We start from the raw sequence: 20808 nt of genomic DNA on the forward strand, positions 1-20808 counted from the left end.
TAAGACCATTATTAATTAATTTTAAAAATTATTATACACACATACGTGTGTAATCATAATTTCCATGCTTATTACATTTGTATGTACTAACACATGTAGATCCCCACACACAGAGTATACATTACTCACACAGTGTCACAGCAGGGTAAGTAATTTTTCATTGGTTAAGTAATTTTTCATTGATGTATGGTAAGGTGTGGACAGGATTTTTTCCATTCTTCTTCACCTGAGACCTCATTTACACATCAGTTAGAGGAGTGCAGGAAACTGTGGTGTTCTTTTCAATGTGGGTTTAGTAACTGCTTTCATTAAAAACTTGCTGGTAGTTTTCTGTCATGTTTTGATCAAAATCCCCAGGCAGTGTTCTGTTCTGGAGAGTCCTAACATGAGTAGTGGGCTGGAAAATGTCACTAGATTTAAGATAATGATTTATCCTTTCGTGAACAGAATTAATGGATGTGTCTGTGAGCATGAGAAACCAAAATCCAGTATACTATTATATTTTTGACCTGATTAGGCATCTTTAGCATTGCCTTCAGGAGAAAAATGGTCAAAGTAAAGTCATCAGTAGTTTATCCAGTGGTGAGAGAAACAGGTAATGCAGAGGGAGTCTGGGGCTGGTGGGTGGGTGATGGCAGGATGCAGAGAAACTGGCTTTCTGGTTAGAGATATATACTGAAACATGGGATCCTTTGTCTTCCTAACTACAACTCCAGCTTGTATGTGGTGTGTATGTAATCCATCAATGTAAATCCATGAGAATTTCTGTGTAAGACTGCTTGTCCCAGAGTAAATCTTCCAATATTCCCATTCAAGGGGCATCAAGGGCAGAAATTCTAAGAAATTAAAGAGTAGAGAAGAATTAATCTTCAGAAATGTGGAATGAATACTCTTGTCAGGTATTTATGATGTAGTTGCACAGCAGTAACATGTTGGAAACAGCTAAAAAGTGAGAGTTGGACAGAACTCTTCTCTGGGCTGAAATCACCACAGCATATACCTTTTTTAGAAGCTGATGAAATTTATGGATTTCTCAGTTCCACAAAGAATTATGGCCATGTAAAATATTATTAAAGCATCTTATATGATTGAATGGTTAACAGATTGCACGAGTAAAAGAGTACTTGGAGTGGGGAAGCCTGGCAATTGCAAGCCTACTTCAGCACTGTAGCTTGTGGTCTTTGAAGGAGGCTGGATTTACAAAGGACTGTCTAGGGAATGAAAGTCCCAGAGGCTTTGAGCTGTTTATTTAAGATTTGAGAAAAAAAAAACAAACTTGAACACAACACATGATGGTGCTAATAATAATAATTGTAATAATAATAATATATATATTTTGAATTGGATATTTGTATCCATATCACAGTCATTCTGTGTGTGAAAATGCAAGCCCAGCATAATTTTATAATGCTTCATTTGCTAATGGAGTAATGTAAAGCAACTGAAATACAGCTACATAATCGACAAGCAGTGCTATTACAGCTCATTTATCAAACATGTTAGGCTTATGACTGCAGTTTTACATTGTTTATTAGTCATGTTAGTTACACCATTTCATGGCTTACCTCTTGTGATCTCAATTGGCACAACACAGATATCTGAATGATTTGAGGATGATTTAACAGTCAGTATTTTTCTCTTCAGAGGAAGCTGGGATCTTTTTCTGCAAAAAGATAGTATGGGTTATTGTCCAGTCCTGGCTCTGCACTCTGTTTTAAAGGCTCCAGTGGACCAGAAAAAATACTCATGTGTTTGGCCTTGTAACTCAGGTGAAGTGCTAGTGCATACTGATGTGAAAGAGACCATGCACTTCACTTTGTGGGACCCACTTGTTGGGTACATTACTTGCTACTAGGAGTTTTCCCTTCATAGTATTTCTTACTTAACTGATAATTACTGGAGGGTTTTATTACTGGAGGTTTTTGCCTTTTCAGGGGGAGTTAGAACCAGCAGTGCAAAAATTCTATGCAAATTTCAAAAGGAAGCCACAAGAAATTCAAAAGGAGTGTTGTTTCTGGTGTGAGGTAGTTTTCTTTGCTTAATAGAAGAAAAAAAAAATTACAATGCCTTCAGAATGATGAAAAATTCACTTATTTCTGAAAACATTCTCGTGTTCACCTTCATGAAGAAAAGAGCAGATGAGAGAAGGCTTCACCACAGTGCAGCTTCCTCAAGATGGGAAACAGGAAGGGCATGCTGTGACCTCTTCTCTGCGGTGCCCAGTGACAGGACCTGGGGGAACAGCTTGAAGCTGTGTCAGGGGAGGTTTAGGTTGGATATCAGGAAAAGGTAACCCCAGGGCAGTGGTCACAGCACCAAGGCTGACAGAGCTCAGTAAGTGTTTGGACAATGCTCCCAGGCACAGGAGAGTTGATGGGATTGTCCTGTGCAGGGCCATGGATTAGACTTGCTTGGTACATTTGTGTTCTTTCCAACTCAGGAGATTCTGTGATTCATACCATGTTTTGCTCATGTGGCTTTTGTTGCAGATATTTTAAATGGATTCCAGATATACAAGACAACAAAATTCATAGTTGGCTCCTTTAATTCTTCTCTTGAGGCTTAAATATTTTTTTAAATGCTTTTGAAAAAAAATGCAAGTTCTTTATTATTAAGGATTTTCTGTAATTTATTTTTTGTGCAAAAGATCCTTCATGTTATGGTATACCTATAAGTATTTTACAAAATGGAATTAATTTAGAGTTTGGGTAGTGAAGGTGATTATTTTTAGTGTATCTGTAATGGAAAGAAAGAGGATTTGGAAAGGCAGAGTAGAAATGTTACTTCTACATCATTCTACTTATAACTTTGATGCCAGGCTATGTCTGGTATTTTGTATTGTTCCATTTGAAAAACAAACCACTTACCTAAGCAGCCCTTCTTAAGAATGTGTGCAGAGGTGTAACTGCGTAGGAAAACACTGGTAGTGTTATAGGTAGGTAACTACTCAGAATTAAGTGAGTATCCTTTTAATCCTTGTCCCCATGCCCTTTATTTCTGTTATACATGTTCCCTTCATTGTAGTTGTTTTAAAAACATTCAGAGGTTTCTCTCTGTCTACAGGGGAATGAAGAACCTGCACAAAAGCCTGTAAATGCAACTCCCCATTAAAAATCAAACTCCCATGAATATTATATGAGTGAGAATTAACCATTTCCACTAGTCAGAAAATATAATAAAAACAACTGAGGTCTCAAGTAGAGGATTTTCATCACTTTTTAAACCTCCAGCTTAAAACAGGCCAAGTGTAGCAGTGAAGTTATATTTCAGTGTAAGGTCCTATGCTCTGTATTTTATAATGCCATTTATTTAAAAAAAAATTAAATCTATAATCAGTTAACAAAGGTCATTTACCCCTACTGAAATTCTGATTTTGAACAGTGTGCAGTCCCATGTACATTAATTTCCACTGACATTTGTATCTCCCCCTTTGCCTCCATGTGTCTATGCTAAGGGAGCCAAAGTTTATTAGTCACAAGAGGAGATGATCTTAAATACCTCTTGCTTTGAATTTAAATGGGGCCAGTCTAGCTACTTTGAAATTAAAATTAAATTCAAAATTAGCACCCTTGATTATGAAAGAGAGTGTGAGAGAGCAGTCAAGTGTGATTTTTTTCTGAAAAAATTATCCTTCTGTGATACTACTATATACAGTATTTGGTAGTTATTGACACTAAGCTAGATTATGACAGACCTCTTATATACATGGACATATGTGAAAAAGAATCTACTTCGTGTCAGGCATCATCATGGGCTGCCTGAAATTCACAGTGCTTAACTTCAGGAGAATGCACTGGCAGATTCTCCACTGATGTCTGGGAAACAGGTTTTACACGTGGTCTTTGGATATAAAAGGCACCAAGAAGTAGGGAGCTATGAAGTTGAATGTAAAAGGATCCTCTTATTGCTTCATAAATCCCAGTGCCACATGACATAAAAGTGCAGGTTAGTTATAAATTTATGCTGCTAATTCCAATTCCACCCAACATTTTTGATGGGTGAACATGACAGCAGCAGGCACTATGCCATGCTGTCAGTCTTCCCACATGGCCAGCACTGGCTTCATATTGTGTGCTGTAGTGGAGTTTGCAGCAATCTGCCCGTGTGTCTGTGCTGATCAGGAGCAACTGAGCAGGAACATGCATCTGTTATCAGTAATTATGGAATTGTAGCCTCAGTGGCAGTATTGAAAGAGTTAGAGAATTATTGAGGTATTTTGGGGAGATAGCTGTTGCAGCTGCTATTAGTTCAGTATAATTAAATGCCATCTTGTTATGGCATAGTCGTGAGGAGGAACAGGTATTCTTTCTGAGATGAGAAATGAATGCTGGAATTTTACAGCATTTTGTACTTTCTCCCTCTGAAGAAAAACCTAAAATGTAACTCCAAATGCGTGAATGTCACTGATGTCATTATTTCCAAGTCACTGAGAAACATATTGTAGTGGTTTAATACCTGCTCTTTTAATAATTCCTGAATTCATTAATGATTGTGTGCATAGAGTTTGCCTGGGCTTATTTCTTGAATAACTGAATTCAAGGTGAAAAACATCCAAGTTTGATTATTTTGGTTCTTAACTGAACTATCTTAAAACATTTTCAAAACACTATTTTAAACTTTCTTGGAAGAAGTGCACTGTGCCTTGGTGCAGAGCCTATATTTTATCTGAACTGCTCAAGTTACAAGGAATTTTTTGTAAGACAAAATTCCCTTTCAAAGGTTTATTAACTCTCCTAAGTACAGTATCATAAAATTAGAGAAGTGTTTCACTTAAACTTTAAACCTTTCTGAAAGGTTTTAATTAGCAGTTTAATGATCAATGCAAAGGAGAATGGGACAGTGTTTGTCCATTAAATTAAAGGAAATTAAATAACACATTTTGGTTTTGAAGAGTGTGCTCTGTTGTGACAAGCATAAATATGTTTCTGAGAGGGTTGATTAGCCTTTTGGCCTCTCTGCTTGATATTTTTGTCATTCTTCTGTGGAAGTTCCTGTGTGCCTCCCATCAGGATTATTGGAATTTGGAACCTTATCTATAATTGTCTACCAATAGGGGTGACATGATGTCTCTTCGCTGCATTAACTTTATCGTTCCCTGTAAAACATTAACACAGCAAAAATCTGATTGTGTAAATGAGACCTATGTCTTCATCTTGATCAGAGAAATGAAATTTGTAATTCAAATTAGGAAAGTTAATGAACTTAATGCACAGTCTAGGAAAAGTGTTGTAATGTGCCAATTTGGTCTGCCTATGGATACTTCCAAACATTCCCATTAAGGTATTGATTGTGTCCATTTAGCAAAGTGAAGGGGACAGTGAACTCCCTAATGGTTTACACATTACACCAGTAGTGTCTAGACCCCAAAGGAAGGAAACCCATTGATAAGCCTTTAATTTCCTTAAAAATTGAATTTAGCAATGTAATTATTAATGCCAGTATGCATCTTTTGAAGACCAAAAGAATATGCTTGCCTGTGGCAGGCAGAATATTCAGCCTTTTGTGTTTATTGATATCTATGAAGAATTCAGTGGTCCCACGTTGAAATAATGGTGGTGGGTCTTAGCACTGCAAATAACAACTATGGTCTCCCATCACATAAATGACTGATGTACTTCAATAGTAACACTTTATGTGGAGACATAATGTTGTGATCATGATTACAGTTTGGAAATTCAAATTCTGTTCCTTGTACTTTCAGAAAATTTTGTTTCTGCATCAGTCACCAACAGCTGTGATTTTATCTTTCATCAGTAGCTGTTGGTGGTTCACAAAGGCTATGAGACACATGATCAGATGATGTTGCACAAAACTTTATTAGTCGAGTCTGGAGTTGTTGGCATATGAGAACTTAAAAGTTATCTTGGGGAAAGAACAAACAAGCAAACAATTCCCCTCCCCCCCTTCAAAAAAAAAAAAATCCAATAAACTGAAGACAAAAAGACCTTTTCCTAGTGGTTGCCTGTGAAAAGTAATAAAGTATATCCTTGGACAAGTATCCTTTGCAATGCAGCAGGGGGTTTCCCCAGGCACTTTTTTGGTGAAGATGCCTTTGCCTGGACTTGCAGGCTAAAAGCCAAGAGGCAAAGAGTGATCCAGGCACCTGTACCAGTCTGTGTCACAGAACGCACTGTGACAGCGGTCACAATCTGCCAGTGCAGGGCTGTGAGTAGAAGAACACTTGAGGTAGTAGGAGAAGCACTGCCTCAGTATCCTCGGGGTGTGTGCTGATGAAAAGTCACAAGGTTACAAGGGACAGTCAAGTTACAACGTTAGAAATGGAGGGCCTTGGGAATGTTACGATAGTGTGGAGGAGATTTGGTGCTGTATTAGCCCCAGGTGATTTCTAGATTGTGTATAGAAGAGTTGTTTATGAGCTAAACAATAACAGCTGCTACCTTAGCTCTTCATTCCAAGCAGTGAAGTAATAATCTACAACTGCACTTGAAGATTCTTTAATATTGTTGTGAGTTGTGAAACGAGATTCTATATCAGTATTTTCTTCCTCCTCTGTTCAGGACATTTGTCTCAGAAGATTCATGTTCCATGAGTTTTGAATAACTGATTTTCTCGTCTTGAGAGATTGTATGTGCCAGGTTGTGATCATTTTACTGTTTCACCAGGCTAATAGTCTACAGTTTTAGGTTACTGGGTGATGTATAAATGTTTGTGGACTTCGTGTTTAACAAACTGTTCTGATTGCCAGACAGCGTTTTTAGTGTGTCTACACGTGGTAGTTAATTTTAAATTAGGTCAGTTTTTGCCCAATATGCATCTATTTCCTCTAAAGCACAGCTATATATAAATGCAAGCCTGCAAGGGATAAGGAGTAAAAAGGATGCAGTGATTTCGTATACTGTTGTTAAAGAAAAAGAATATAATTGAGAAAATATACCTTGTGTGAACTGAAGTAAAGAAGTGAAATTGATGGGAGTAAGATATTTTAAAATTGAAATAGAGGACGTTGCAAAGACCCCAAAAACTGCTTCCCACATTTAAGTTTGAGAGTGCTGGAAAGTGTTAGAAAGGTAGCATGTGCTAAATGGAGACCTTGAGCAGCCGCATGCTCGAAGGCAGAACAAGTCAGTGCACTATTGATTGGAGTACGGGGCGATAAATGTGTAGCTCCTGCCCTTAATGGAAGCTGATTGTTCAGGGACGTACCGGCAAGGCTGGTCGATTCTTTAGCTGTTGTTTACTGGGGAGGACGATATCAATTTTCCAGAGGGATGATTGGTGGGATGTCAAGGCTGTCACCCTCTTCTTCTCATCACTGACAGACAGTTGAGTGACAATTACAGTGATGGGACATTGTCTGCATTGGCATATACACCAGAGGATAACTGGCAAACAGAAAAAGGCAGCAGCACTTTAAAAAAGATATAATCAGCAGTTGTCAGGACTAGTTACATATATGATGTCTGAATAACAAGGCCAGAGTGTCCTGCCTCAGATGCTGACATAAGATGTACTGTGTATTCTAAGGAATGTCCACACAGAAGTTAGCTCTGAGAAAGTTATTGACTGTTGCTAGAAGTCACTGGCAATCTGCTTGGGAATTAAGCATCAAGGGACTGTATTTCCATGTGGTTCTCCCTGAAAATAAGAGAGCTTTTCTGCAGAACTCCAGCGTGGAGAGGGGAGCAATGTTCTGAAGTGTGTGCTGAGCTCTTTCAGGAGGTCTGTGTTGGAATTCCTTCTGACTACCCCAACAGTTAATCAGATGCTAACTGTGAATGTGGACTTTGTGTTACACATTTAACCTGCCAGGCCAGAACACACAGACTAAGCTAAACTTTACATCTTGAAAGTCTTATTTTACACTACATAGATCTATAGTAGGCGTACATGAGTACTTGTGAATTGATATCTTGTAATAGTTACAAATCATTATGCAATTGACTTTGCATGTGAAATCATACATAAAACTTAAGATTTCAGTGGTGCATGCTAAGAACTGGTGAATCCAGTTGTGCATTACTTTAACAGCTGTCAATTCCTCTTGCTCTGGAAGCTGAGGCAAGAATGGGGCTATCAGGAAAGAAGAGACCCAAGAAATTGTCATTAGAGGACACAAAGTAGAAAGTGAGGGGTCAATATCGCAGCATCCGAGATTTCATTTCCAAGGAAGCAAAAGCTTTTATTTTGGGGTTTTCAACCCTTTTTATAAGGTGTTCCAATACAGGTTAACCTGATTGGTACAAGGAACAACACCTCTCTCGTCCCATTGATGAGACAAGAGAAAAACGCTCTCAGAACATCTGTGTCATTGTTTTGAGAACTAAAATCTTATTTACACAACAGTCCTTGAGAGAGAAAAGTTTCCCAAAAGACTTTCCCTTGGGAAACAGATCAGCCACTGAGAGCCTGAAACTCTCTTAGGCTCAGAAAATCATGTCCACAAGAAATGACTTAAAGGTTAGATTTACAGCACAGAGCACATCTGAACTTTTCTGCAATCATCTGTATTCCCCCCTTTACTGGTCTTCTTGCCACTCCTGCCAGAAGCTCTAGATTGAGTGGGCCTTTTCAGAGTGTTTTAGAGGTACTCTCCTCAAACCTCAATTACTGTTTTGATCGTACGTTTACATTTACTTCAAACTTTTACTTGGAATATGGATCCTGCTGAGACTTTTCTCTGGTGTGTTTCCCAAGATCTCCTGTAGCACAAGAGAGGGCAGAACACTCAGCTCCCTGCTCCACTAACTCTGAAACAAGGAGAGAAAATGGGGGCAATGGTTTTAGGAATGATCCTGTTCTTCTCCACAGGCCTTTATCTCTAATCCTGCCTATCATGGATTAAGAATAAAATGTCGTCGTGGTCAGTAGTTCAACAAAGTTATGCTGCTGCAAAGACAAATGTATGAATACACTAACAGTAAATGTGAATGATGCCTCTCAGACATATGATCTCCACATATAATCAGTGGAAAAAATGGTGCAGAGAACAATTGGTGCAATGAGGAAATGACAGAATGCTTTTCAGGCAAAGTGGCACAGGTGCTCCAACCCCATTGCTTTAGTGTTTGCACCTTCCACACCTGTTGAAATTCTAGTGCTGGTTAGATTCTCTACCTTGTACAATACATATTTGCACAGATATAGGAAGTGTGTGGTATGAAGGACACACATGCTAATTTTACTCAGTTTAGGTCCCTTTTCCTCTTATTTTCACTTTTTGACTTCTTTACATATGGTAGCTAACTTGCTTTGATATATTAGTTCCTTTCTATTTTCTATTCCTTTTTCCTACACATTTTATGTACATGCAGGTTCTTCGTAGTTTTCTGTATAGTGTGTTTGTTTACTACCCATATTTTATTTATGTACTTCTCTAGCATTTTCTAATGACACTGATGTTTGTTGAAGTTAAAGTTTCTTTTGTTTTCTTGATTTTTTAATATTTAGTGTTCCTCCCCACCAAGATAAAGTTGTACCTTAGAGAAGTCTTTATAAGCAGAGGTTGTGATTTGTGACCCACTGGTTTCCAGATACAAAAAATTCATGACAGGTTGCACCTAGAATTGCCTGGTGCAGCGGAGATACACTATGACATATGAAGTTGGCTGTCACCCAGCTGAATGGCATTAGAGAATTACATCATACACTTATCTTCCCTTTTTCTATTTTTTTCTGAAATTATGTTTTCCTTGAGTGCTTTTTTTTTTTTTGACTATGTTATTATGACATTTTTCAGGTTGGTGGTGTGAAAGACCATGATGTGGCAATATAGGGACTTACTTTGTATTTTTATTTTAAAGAAATGGTTCATCATCCTGCACAAAAATACCGATGCATACAATTAATACGGAAGTTTATTTTTGGTTCGTCTCATGAAAACACCAAATAAGTATGATTATTAATGTCTTTTTTTCTAGGCCACCAGCTAATTGCTTTTGCACTGTGCTCATTAAAAATAGATACTTTGCCTTTCAGAGGGCTGTCTGGGAAACCTAAGGCAGGGCAAGACTCCTCTGGGACACCATCAACTGACCATTCCATCAGGCAGGGAGAGAGTGGCCCTGGTGCTTGTCAGAGCCGAAGTATATTTACTTCATCTCCCAGCAGATAAACATTTGCAAGGCAAATAATAAATTAGCCATTAATCAGGAGAGTGGCTGTGTTTGATGAACCCTGAATAGAGTGGAGATGTCAGGTAACGAGACAGAGTAAACTGACATTGTAGACTGAGCCATGTGGAAATGACTGTTAGCAGTTCTGAAAGCTTTTGTGTTGCATTTTCAAGAGGCTTCCAAGGTTAAAGAAGACAGAAGACATGAGGCTACCAGCAATTTCTAGTTTTCAAAATGGTAGCATTATGCAGTCTTTCACCTCAATTAGATGTGCAGCATTATTGGAGCTAGATATGATACAGAAAAAAAAAAAGAGAGAATTTTGCAGACAAGGTACAGAATGCCCTATTATTACCAAATTATTCAGGGCATACATTTGTTCAGACTTAATGATCTCAATACATCTTCAGGTGAAAGTTCAGATTTCTGATTGACAGTGTTTCTTAAATATTAATTTCTGCTACATTATGTAGAGGATTTTTTATAGCATTTACAGTGTAAATAAGTGTTTTTCTCCAAATGGTGGGGCAATGCTACTCTGTTATTATCCAGGCAATTTTATTAAAGATTGGGTGTGTGCTTTAATGGCCATACTTATAAACAGAACTGAAAATAATGGCAGAGTTTCATAGCTGCCATTTTGGGGTGCTTAATTTGAGCATCATTCTAGAATTACTAAATAGTCTAGGGAAACTTTAGATGTGACAAACTAGTGGGCGGTTGGTGTCTCAAAAGAATTAGTCCTAATGTGTTTTGGTGTGAGCTTGTAAATGATTTGAAAAGTAAGATAGGAAGGGATTCTGTAAGATTTCCCAAACTGAAATAGGGCTTGTAACACTTCTTAAGTGACAGGCAAAATTGCCATCCTTATAAATTGTACATCAGTTGTTTAGTCTTGGTATGATCTCTATGTTAGACATGCTCTTAGCCTTTGGGTGTTATGAAACACTGCTTGAAAAACAGATCTGCACCTTTTTTCTTGAATGCATTTTTTTCTAAGATAGATTACATATACAGTTGCAAGTTTTTGAAGTAATCAGAACATTCAAGACCTTTCATTTTCATCTTCACTCATTCAGCACAGAATAGCTCCTGCAAATGAGTTTGCAGGCTCTCAGAGGAACATCTTTAGTTTCTAAGATCATCTGTGTTATTGTTCATCTCAGTGCTTCCCCTGGCTCTTGAAATCCTTTAAATGACTAATTTTGAATTTAAACTTGTTCAGTTCATTATCAGCACTTGAGGCAAACACCTTAGGAAAAAAGGTAAGCTATTGTGTGTGGCAAGCTGCTTTCTCACAAAATTAATAGACTTTAAAGGAAAAGATTACTGTTTACTTGTTTATTGCTGGTTCATTGCACATGCATGTTACCTGGTGTGATTTTGGTTTAAAAATGTCCCTCCCTGCCATTATTCGAGTTTCAGAAAGGAGGGTTTTTTTTTGGCAGTCACGTGCATGATTTTCTTTTTTTAGTTTGAAAAGGAATAAGACAGATTTCTACAGGATTGTCGTTTTTTTTTTTTTTTAAATTTATTTATTTTTATTTTATAAGAACCCTCCTCCATTACGTAACTAGCCAAAGATCATCTCTGTCTCTAAAACATTCATATTGTAAACCATCTTATGTGTCAGGAAGCATCATTTTACTATGACTGGAAATTGTGCTGCAGGTGAATGTCTCAGCAGGAGAAAGCTTTCCTTCCTACAGTTCTAATTCTCTTGAAAATTAAAAACAGAGGCTTCATGAGAAAGAAATCTCTGAGCATGAAATATTTCTAATTTATGCATATATAATAGGAGTAAATTGGAGTGGCTTAGAAACAAGGCAACAAAAATTCAATAAAAATATTTTTCCATCTAAATCATCTGGGAGAGCTGCTCAAAGGCGCTTTTTGTTTGTTCTGGGTTTTTTTTTAAAGTTAACTGTTGTTTAATAATATACTTGCCTTAAGTTCTCTTGCCAGTTTTTGTAGGTCACAGAAGATCTTTCAGTTTTTTAATCTGCCTGTATATAGAAAAGAAAACCCACAGAGAGTGAAAGCGAGATGAATTATTCTCAAATCTAGATGCCTTCCCTTATCTCTTGTGATCAGAGCAAATCTCAACACTCATTTATAATATAATAGCATACTGTTCATTTTTAGTCAGCAGTATGATTCCAAAATTAATGGTGACCCTTCAGATTTCAATTTTCTGAATTTAACAGAGCCTCCAGATGGGAAACCAGCCTTCAATACTTGTTTGAAACACAGGATACCTGTGAAATACAAGTATGTTCCTGTGAGAATGGTAGTAATGCTTTGAAGAGAAATGGTGCCTCCAATGTTTTTCATAATGCTGTTTTGTTATAAAGTTCTTTTCCTTCACAGTGTGTGGGAGTTAATAAATTATTTGGGCAGAAATAGCCGAGGCCACAGAATGTGTATAAGAAACTCCTCATCAGATAACTGTCAGAAAACTGATCTTGAAAAGATAAGTTTGCAGATGAGTGGCCAGAAGACTCATGACACAGATATTTTGGGCTCTCTGGTATTTTGTTTTTGGGAAGGACTTCATTTTTGATCTATCCATCCAGGGAGATCAAACATTGCAGATTCTTATTATATTAAATATTAGATAATCAATATTACATATTACATATTCTAACACAGTGTTACTGCACATCAACATCAAAAGAAGGGAATTACACTTACTTTTTTGGGTTTTCTTTTAATTTTTTAGCACCAGATTATTTTTTTCACAAAAAAATCTTCAAGTAAAATAATGACAAAATATACTCATTATGATGCTCTTTTATTTAAAATTTATATTGTGGTAGAAGCAGACATCAGTTGACTAAAAAAAATCCTTTGTTTTGCATGTGTAGTTTTAAAACTATTTGGAGGTAAACTTTTCCTGGCTTTCTGTTGTTTTTCTTTAATTGCTAGTAGTTTAGACACTAAATGAAATGGATGTTTCAAGCTTTTTTAATAGAATTTTGAAATCCTTCTTAAATTTACAGCAGCAGCCTTGTGCTTAGCTTCCTACAAACCCCTATACTCAACACGACAGAGAAGTGTATTCATATGTAGATAACATGCCAAGTATTCCTGACTGACTTGGTTAGGTTTCAGAAAATGGCCTTTAGGTTTTCTATTGTTCCATTGATTATTCAAGTTTAATAGAGGTTTATGTCAGAGAAATCAGAATGCCCATAGCCTGGTCATTCACAGAAAGATATTTTAATTCTTTGCAGATTAGAAATTTGTCGCTAAACGGAAAAGCAAGATTTTTTAATATATACATAACAGTATAATAAAAACAGTACATGCATTATGCAGCAAAATAGGATTAACCTTAGTGTATTTGCACTGAGCCTGATGGAAAGAATGTTTTCCTTAGCTACCCAAAAATACATGTGTGTCTTGCTCTCAAGGTGCTTTGCACTGGTGTTAGTGTCTCAGGATCACCAGCTTGTATATATCGGGTAACAAGGTAGTTAAAATGTCAGTTCCTTTATTTATTACAGGCCTTTTATAATTCTCAGGCTTTGACGTAGTCACTCCTCTATTCTGATTGAATAATGTTAAAATAGAGATTATAATTTTTTACTCTGTAATCACTGGAGGACAAGGGACTATATTAGACTGCATCGTGCAGAAAGCATCTCTTAATTTTTTTTCAGTAATTTTGTGGGTAAACAAGAGAGAAGTACAAAAAAAAAATCCTTTTTTAAATCTTGTTTATCCAAGTTACAGGGAAACTGGGATGATGCAAAGTCATAGCCATCAAAGTAGAAAACAGTGGTATAAATGTAGAAAGGCAAGTTATGCAGTTACTTTGTTATCAGTATCACAAAATATTTCACACTTACTTTATTGAGTGGTGGTTTTCCACAGACTTCTCAGTGTGAGGTTGAGCTCTGTTCAACCCAGCTGTGGCTAGATAGCAATTTTGGAATCTTGGGCTCTGCACCTGCCCTTGCCATCTATGATTTCTCTTTGCTCTTTTCTTGCCTCTCATCCTTTGTTTGTAAATGTGTCCTGGTGAGTTGAATGTCTGCTAAGTTTGTTACCTTCTTTCCTTATTCATGTTGAAAGTTTAGTGGCACAGAACTCACCTGAGGGGAATGGTACATTACCTGAAAAACTAATCTGACAGCACAGGAACGTTGGGGAAAAGGCACAAATTGAGTCTGTTGTGCTTTCTGAATTGGTTAATCAAAGTCTACATTCTGCCTTTGTTTCTGGTCAGCATTAGGAACAGAGAGGCCACTATATCTTTGGTCTGGATTGAAATCATAATTCAGCAAATGAACTTCACTTCCCAGGTTCACTGAGTTTATTAGGAAATCTCCACAGCCAATGCTGCTTGCTTTCTTTGTTAAAATACGAGTTCATAATATTTAGGTAGTATTTCTACTTAACCTTTTCACTGAATAATCTCTAAACTTCAGTAATTTTTAAAAAGGCAGAGATGATATTGAACTTTTCAAATTAATTCTGGTGGCTTTTTTAATTTTTTTTAATTTTTTTTTTCCTGATGAGCCAGTAACATGATATAAATATACATATTGCAAAATAGGGCTCTGGACAACAAACTCAGTAGCTTTGGATTCTCTGTTGATGCACCATGGTTTTACTTTCCCAACAGTGAGTTTTCAGAAGCCCCAGTAGGATTAGTGGAATATACTCATATTGATTGTAAGAGACTCATCATACTTTTTCTTCTCCTGTTTTATCCCTGTTATGTCTGCTTCTTCACTAGAGTGCTCTAATATGAGCAGTTTCCTTTGTACTAGTCACCATTACGTGTAGAAAAAGATCAGTAAAGCTTGTAAGTCTCTGAATTACATTTTCTTTCTCAAAGCCATCTGATTACACAGTAAAACTCACAGTTAAAACTTTAAAGATACTTCTATCACTTTGGAAATTTTTTGCTGTTTGGCTTCCCCACAGAAGTCTTCTTAGCCTCATCACTAGTTTTTGGTCTTTCCCCTGTACCTGTTTCGAGTCATCCATGTGTTGGGAGGAAATAAGCAAGTTCCTACATCCCCACTGCAGGTTTGAAACCTCTCTTCTCTCCTCAGGGGCACTGCAAACAGAGGGCTCCTGTCTCCCATGTGAGAACTCCAAATGCTGAGCTCTCTTGGTTCAAGCTGGGTTAAGTTACTCATCCCACTTTTGTAAACACCTTTGCTTCCCTTTCTGTTTTGACAGGAATTTGCAACTCCTGTTTATTTGTTGAAATAAGAGACCTAAGTGCCAGTCTTTGTGAGGCAGTTCAGTGTTATCTTCTCAGTTGAGGGGAATGGATTCCAGTAGTGGGAAAACAAAAAGGGGAAAAAGAAATAGTCGTGTGGACACAGGACAAAGGGTTGTTTTAAACATCTTTGTGCTTATAGAGAATTTGTTCCATCCTGACTCCTATTTTTCTTCACTTAGTTTATGGGCAGACCTTCCCCTAAAGCAGGGCAATAGCTTCTACCTGTGGGGAATATCAAACATCAGTCAAAGAAATGCTCAACACTCTCTTATCTCTTGTCCAAATCTTATCCTTATTTAAAATCCCATTTAGCCTATGCAATCTGAGACATGCTTTTGTGTCTGGGAGGCAGCTAAAAGTGTGTGGCATTTTATATATGGCAGTTCTGTGTGGTTGGTTTTACCCATACCATATATACGATATACCATGCAGTTACAAAGCAAACCAAAATGCATACCTTGCTAATTTTCCCTATTTCAGCTTCTGCAAACTGGATCAGTAACTGCTTTGCTTATAATTTGTATGAACTGTCCATCCAAATGGGATGTTTCCAGAGGTTCTGAAACTGTAATTTTCCCTTGCTGTCACTGAAGTGATGGTTTTGAGCTGACTGTATGTTTTGTACAAAAATAGAGTAGAAAGAGTAGTGGAAGGGGAATTTTTAGAAGGAGCAGGCTGAGCCAGCTGCAGAACAGCAGCCTGTGTAGGTCAGCCCATGCTGAAAGATGCAGCTGAGGAGATAGAGCTGTTCTAACTGCAGTCCATTTGTAATGAGATAAGGGATACTGACAGCAACACTGAGTTAGTGGCTCCCCTCCAACGAGAGCTATTGACTGAACATTAGGTTTTGCATGAGATGGTGATGCAGTCGATAAAAGCATCAGGCCTTGTTTGGAGTTACACCACCGATTACTCCCTAATTTGCTGCCTGGAAGTGAGCCACAGGCATTTCAGCCTTGTGTTTAGTGTTGATGAGATCTACAGCCAACATTTAATCTTATGTTTACTAGAAAGCCACTTGTAAGGAGGATGCAGCACCACAAAAGGCTAACTCTCTGATGGCTTTCCAGCAGCAGAGCTTTGTTTTAGCAAGTAACCCAGTTCAAAGCTGCAACCTGATAAGGATTGTTCGCTCTGAGCTGTAGCTCAGGGCAATCTGTTAAACCTTTGATGAGTGACTTTTTTTTTTCCTTCAAGGTATGTGCGATGTTTACCTGGTGACTAAATCAAAGTATTCTTTTTCCAAATTACAGCAGTCCCAATTCTTCAGTGTGCTCTAGATGGACATGGACATCTATTCACTTGTAAAGTCTCACTGCTGCAAGTCCACAGTTGCCAGGGGCAAGCAGTTGGCAGAGCTCTTTTGCCAGCCTTCTCCTCTTTGCTTTGACAGATTTTTAATCAATAGTGCTTTCTCAGCGCTTTTGATTATTAGATTTATTCATACAGTGAATTAATTTGAATTATTTTTGTTGTTGTTGTGTCTAGGAAGTTACTGAGCACATACAGGAGATGTGTCATTTGCCTTGCATCAGAACTACAGACTAATCCTGTTCAGCTGAAATACAGCTTCAGGTGTAAGCCAGCAAATGGGAAAGGAAAAAAATGCAGAAGAGAGTAACTGAAGAAAGTAACTGAAGTAATCTTTAAATATCTTTCAGGAATGCATTTGTGAGATTTCAGCATAGTTCTTTTTCCAAGAAATTGGTTCATTCAAGTGCCTAAAAGAGAAATCTCAGCCAAAGGAAAAAAAATATAGCCAGGAGATATGTTGCAGAAGTTAAGTTAGTTAGGAAAGTTGAGTTAGTTAAGTTAGGAAATTGTGAATGTGAGGTTTTTCACTCCTTGGCTTTTCATGCATTCATAACATATGCTTTTCCTGTCCAGTGGTGATTTGGATCCTCTGCGCAATGAAATTTGCAAATTTTAAATAATTACAGTAGGAAAGAGTCATACCACAAAGAAAACAGAGTTCCTTGAATTACCACTAACCCTAGCTGTGGTTTAAATCCTTCAGAAGAGGTCAAGTGCCATCTGTTTAGGAACCTTACTGGTTACATTACAGGTGGCCAGTCTCCCTAAAGATATCCTTCCTTATCATTAGGCATATTAGGAGATGTTTTTTCCCATTTTGTAATTCCTGTTGCATGAAAATTAATTGAGTTTCTATTCCTGTTCCATAGGAAACTTGAGCAATCTGTGTACAACCTGTGAATTCTGACTAATTGCACATACTGTTTAGCACTATGGGATTTGTGTTTGCTATTGCTTTGTTTAAAGTCAGTCTGGATAGGAATATATTTGTAACATTACACAGCTGCTCCAAGGGTTCTGTTCAGGCTTAGACTGCCCTGTCCATCCAGTGAGGTCATTCACAAGGAGGTCAGTTTTGCCAGCCCTGCTGTAAATCTGCTGATAGCCTCTGTCTGACTTTAGAAATGCTCCAGTCCTTTCAGCATGGGAAAACAGTCACACTCTGTCCAGTTCATTGGCATAGCTTTGTAATGACTTTTGCTATATTTATCTGAAACTTGAGAAAAAGAAGTTTGTGTATCATGTAAGCCTTTTTTTCTGTCATTTTGTATACGCTGGAACCATTCTAACACAGTGACAGTCATGTTCCATGAAGAATGGTGCTTGTTTTCTTGTTTTGTGTTGTGACTAATAGAGGGTTCCACAGTCACTTTCAAAGAGATGTCTAAACCAGGAGAGGCTCCCAGAAGCTGCAGAGTAGCGCAGAATGCAAAAAGCAAAATGACATGGGTTTAAAGTAGGAAGTTTCTTTAGGTTGTTGAGCACTCATCAGAGGTGGAAAGCTGGAAAGGACATATTTTAAAGTCCAGAAACTTGAGAACAAAAGTCCTAAACTATGCTGGAGATGCTGATGGAGGAAAAGGAATGTTTTGTGGGAAAAAGGAAGGACATCAGTTTAAGGAAATACATGCTGGTCTTATGTTATCTGCTTGTGGGAATATGCAAAGGCAAGAATGTTACTGTAGGGTTTAATTCCCTGTATCTGTGTGTCCATTGCATAAGAGAGTATAAACTTCAGCCTGGCCCTGACAAAGTGCACCCAGAGGTGGGACTCCTGGGAGAAAGTGCATTTAATTTTCACATTTACTGGAGAGGTTCATCCTAGTTTGGATATCGCCTCTAATGTTCCTGGGAGCAGGGTGGGTGGTTGTATGTGCTTATTTCTGTCAATGGTTGGCTCTGATTAAGAGAGAGTTTATGCACAGCAATACACCAGAGGAGCCATGGACTAAACCAGCACCATCATGCTGCTGCCGAGATTAAGTGATACTGTTCTTCCTTTTGCTGGAGGGCAATGTTTTCCTCAGAACAGAATATCCCCAAGCTAGTGTAGGGGATATGAAACTCATGCAGATGTATTCAGGCTCTTATAGCTGTTCACTGTAATGATTTAATTAAATTAATTAAGCCAGAACAGTACTTGAACACTGAATAATTTATCAAAATAGATTTACGGGGAGAATGAAAACAGTGTGTCTCTCCAGATTTTATCTGGTGTACGGGAAATTTTGTTGCGCTGTGATCATCCTCTGTAAACAGGCAGGCCCTGGACAAAAGTCCTGAAAGCAGCTGAGGTGGGTGCCATGGAAATCTCTTCTCAGTGCATGTGATATGGTACAGAATTTAGAGGCAGGATTCTAGGCAATAAATGTGTAATGAGAGTGTTTGTGAAGAGAGGTGACAGCACAGGGGTATGGGGAGCCCTCCCAGGCTGAGATTTCTCATGAGTAAATGACACAGAGAGCTGTGTTCAGAACCCCCTGTGGTCTAGGGAGGAAAGTACGGGAACATTTGCTGTAGTACACTCTAAGAAGATTGGCAACATCAAGAGTAGCACCAAGGGTGGGCAGGGATGACTGGTCATTGTTAACCTTTTTGGGCCACTGTCAACATGAGTGATGTGTGATGGACTGTTGGATTTTCTTGAGGCTCAAAAGTCCCAGACTGAAACAACAGTTTAGATGAAGCTTCTGCTTCCAGCTTGCTGGATTTTGATGGTATAGGATTTTTCATTTTATCAAATGGGTCATTTTCGGGGTTTTATGACAGCTGATGCTTGTAAAAAGACTTAATTGAACATCTAAGCATTAATTACATGCACAGTTGATGAGATGTATCTTGGTAGGAAGGAAGAGGATTTGAAGTACTGCAAGAAACATTTATATTTTTCTTGAAATGGACCAAAGCTCAGTGTTTGTCATAAACATTTTAAACCTAGTGTCCTTATTCTGCTTCTGCTTTTAATGCCATACTGTGCTCTGGTCAGTGTCCTGCTTTTGTTCCTGGAAGAAACTTCAACTGTCTTTCACAATGAAGTTGCATGAATTCAGAGTGAAAGATAACTCTTTAATCCAGCATCACACAGGAAGTAAATATGTGTACTAAATAAATTGAACCTATAGGAGATTCTTTCTTAGGATGGCAGATGGTGGTTATATAAATTGGAATTTGGATCCTACAACGAGAGAACTTTACCAAAACTCCCAGGGCTCATGTCAATGCAGTGCTGTCTCACTCCAGCCATGAGGTGTAGATTGAACACCACATTGGCTCTGGTTTAGGCTCTATTGAAGTTCATGGGGGAAAGAAATCTCCTGCTTTTAACCTGTCCCTGAGAGGAAATAGTGTCAGCTTTGAACCACGAAACCGCTTCCTGGTGCACCTTTGTTTTCCTTGGAGGACTCCCATGCAGCCATGGTCTTGCTCAAAACTGGGATCTGAGATCAAAGCCCAGGGCAGAATGGCTCTGGAGGCAGGAGCTGAACAGAACCAGCCACAGTACAGTGAGGTTTCTTGTGGGAAACCTCTTTAGTCCTCCAGAGACTGTGGCCATAAGGAAAAACACAGCTGAGGAAAGAGCTCAAGTGATGCTGGGCTGGATGCAGCTGTGCTGTTCTTGCAAGAAAGGATGCACATCTCTGTTCGTGACTCTTGGGTTGCAAAACCAGCAGCTTGCAGACTTGGTGGGGTTGGCAATGCTACCAGAAAATACAGCATTCACACTTTCCTTACTCTCCCCTCTAACATGTAAAGGAATACCTCTGAAGCTGTGAGAGAGGTCTTCTTTTGTTTTGTGTTGTTTTTGGGGTTTTTTTTGTGGTCTCTGTGTAAATAAAAACCAGTAGGATTAATTACCCTCAGCAACTAATTCTGTGAGAAACCTTGCTAAAATCTCCTAATTATATAGAATAAATGTTAAAATCTAGTAACCACGACTGGCTGCACAATCTCTAGAAGAGATCCTGTCAATTTTCTTTTAATCCTTTATGACTGTGGCTTAAATTGTGATCTAAGGGTAACTGCTGTTCCAGAAGGCTACTTTTTGCAGACTTGTGATAGTGAACTGTATTAAATCTGCCTGAACAATTCTGTGCCCAGAATGCCTATAGGTAATTACTATCCTGTTTGTTAAGGTGTAAGGAATAATTACTCTAGAGGCATCCATATTACTGGACA

General features: G+C 38.1%; 1 protein-coding gene and 1 long non-coding RNA gene across 27 annotated transcripts in view; both read left to right on the top strand.

The window, feature by feature from the left end:
• ROBO2 (roundabout guidance receptor 2) overlaps nucleotides 1-20808 on the top strand; it is a 1015778-nt gene that overhangs the window by 672095 nt on the left and 322875 nt on the right. The window lies entirely within an intron of this gene.
• LOC147654422 (uncharacterized) lies at nucleotides 6176-20531 on the top strand. The gene is made up of 2 exons (XR_015285194.1): nucleotides 6176-6339; nucleotides 16807-20531. It is a non-coding gene; the product is annotated as an uncharacterized LOC147654422 (long non-coding RNA).

This window comes from Cyanistes caeruleus, chromosome 3 (genome assembly GCF_971803275.1).
Source record: "Cyanistes caeruleus chromosome 3, bCyaCae1.hap1.1, whole genome shotgun sequence".
Classification (NCBI taxonomy): domain Eukaryota; kingdom Metazoa; phylum Chordata; class Aves; order Passeriformes; family Paridae; genus Cyanistes; species Cyanistes caeruleus.